The following is a 2,500-nucleotide window of genomic DNA, read 5'->3' as shown; positions in this document are numbered from 1 at the left end:
AGGTGGAAAGGAGGAAGGCGAAGGCTGTTCATTCTAAGGAGGCGGAAACCTACACTCTCTCTCTCTCTCTCTCTCTCTCTCTCTCTCTCTCTCTCTCTCTCTCTCTCTCTCTCTCTCTCTCTCTCACTTTGCATCACTCGCTCCCCTTTCTGTAATTTCTCTTTCCCTTTTCCCTCTTCCCCTCTCTTCCTCCTCCTCCTCCTCTCCCATCTTCCCCTCTCTTACTCCTCCTCCTCCTCCTCCTCCTCCTCCTCTTTCCCTCTTCCACATCTTCCCTTACCTGTCAAATCCTACTCTTTCCCCTCACATCATACCTTCCTCCCCTACTCCTCCTCCTCCTCCTCCTCCTCCTCCTCCTCCTCCTCCTCCTCCTCCTCCTTTTCCTCCTTCGTCACGCCTCCAACTTCCCCCGCGTATTTCATCTCATCTCCTCCTCCTCCTCCTCCTCCTCCTCCTCCTCCTCCTCCTGGTCATCAGTTATCGAGACAAGAGGAAAATAAGAGAGTCGTTTGGTGTGTTTCCCGACAGAGAGAGAGAGAGAGAGAGAGAGAGAGAGAGAGAGAGAGAGAGAGAGAGAGAGAGAGAGAGAGAGAGAGAGGGAGGGAGGGAGGGAGGGAGGGAGGGAGGGAGGGAGGGAGGGAGGGAGAGAGAGAGAGGGAGGGAGGGAGGGAGGGAGAGAGAGAGAGAGAGAGAGAGAGAGAGAGAGAGAGAGAGAGAGAGAGAGAGAGAGAGAGAGAGAGAGAGAGAGAGGGAGGGAGGGAGGGAGGGAGGGAGGGAGGGAGGGAGGGAGGGAGGGAGGGAGGGAGGGAGGGAGGGAGGGAGGGAGGGAGGGAGAGAGAGAGAGAGAGAGAGAGAGAGAGAGAGAGAGAGAGAGAGAGAGAGAGAGAGAGAGAGAGAGAGAGAGAGAGAGAGAGAGGCAGTTTCTTATTTTAATGTCGTTTTTGAAGGAAGAAAATAAACAAACATTAAAAAAAGGGTTACAAATTGAGAGAGAGAGAGAGAGAGAGAGAGAGAGAGAGAGAGAGAGAGAGAGAGAGAGAGAGAGAGAGAGAGAGAGAGAGTAGGTGAGCCACAAATACCCAGGTGACACGCGGCCTTCAACTCTTTATTAGCTAGAGACAGGTGAGGAGGAGGAGGAGGAGGAGGAGGAGGAGGAGGAGGAGGAGGAGGAGGAGGAGGAGGAGGAGGAGGAGGAGAGAAAGTAGACGAGAGAGAGAGAGAGAGAGAGAGAGAGAGAGAGAGAGAGAGAGAGAGAGAGAGAGAGAGAGAGAGAGAGAGAGAGAGAGAGAGAGAGAGGAAACAGAAGGAAATGGGAAGGAGAGGGAATAAAGGGAGATAGGGAGAGGGAGATGGGAGGGTGAAGAGAGAAATGGGAGATTGGAGGTAGAGAGTGAATGAAGGGAAGGAGATGAGAAGGAGATGAGGAGGAGAGGGGAGGGAGGTCACGAGGGGAAAAAATGAGGGGAAAAAGATGCTATACGAGATGAATCCTTTCCTCTCTCTCTCTCTCTCTCTCTCTCTCTCTCTCTCTCTCTCTCTCTCTCTCTTACTCATAACAGAATTACAAGATTAGATGACGCAAGAAGAAGAAGAAGAAGAAGAAGAAGAAGAAGAAGAAGGAGAAGAAGAAGAAGAAGAAGAAGGAGGAAGAGGAAGAAGGGAAGATGAAAAGGATGAATAAGTTTTTTTCCCATTTTTTCCTTCTTTCTTTTCTTCATTAAATTCTCCTCCTCCTCCTCCTCCTCCTCCTCCTCCTCCTCCTCTTCCTTCTTCTTCCTCCTCAAACTTCTAATCCTCCTTTTTATGTTCGTTCGTGTACTCCGTCCTCCTCCTCCTCCTCTTCTTCTTCTTCTTCTTCTTCTTACTCCTCCTCCTCCTCCTCCTCCTCCAGAAGAGAGAACTGCAACCATCTCCTCCACTCATCTCCACTCACCTCCTCCACCAGTAAAGCTTCTAAACTCCTCCAAAATTTCTCCCCTCCACCTCTCCCCTCCCCCTTTTTCCTCCAAACGTCAACAATGTCCCCTCCCCTTCCCTTCACCTCTCCCCCATTCCTCCCCCTCTCCCCCTCTCTCGAACACACTCACAAACGCCTACATACGTAACCCCCCTCTCCCTCCTCTCTCCCCCCCACAGGGCCTCTTCATACACCCCCTTCCCTTCTCTCCCCTCCTAACCCTCCCCTCGCCCGCCCACGTGGCATGTCCTCCTCCTCCTCCTCCTCCTCCTCCTCCTCCTCGTCCTCTGCCCGGGAGTGCTTTGGCTTCGTCTCTTTAATAACGACTGACTCTGTGGGAGGAGGAGGAGGAGGAGGAGGAGGAGGAGGAGGAGGAGGAGGAGATGAGTGGGGCGGCGAAACTCCCATGATAGCCTCCACTTTTTGGGGGGAGAGTTGGGGGAGAGTAGAGAGAGAAAGAGAGAGAGAGAGAGGGGGAGAGGGAAGGGGAGAGAGAGAGACGGCGGAGAGGGAGAGAGGGAGAGCGAGGGAGAGGGAGGGAGA

This window comes from Scylla paramamosain, chromosome 44 (genome assembly GCF_035594125.1).
Source record: "Scylla paramamosain isolate STU-SP2022 chromosome 44, ASM3559412v1, whole genome shotgun sequence".
Taxonomy (NCBI): domain Eukaryota; kingdom Metazoa; phylum Arthropoda; class Malacostraca; order Decapoda; family Portunidae; genus Scylla; species Scylla paramamosain.
This window is presented reverse-complemented; position numbering follows the sequence as displayed.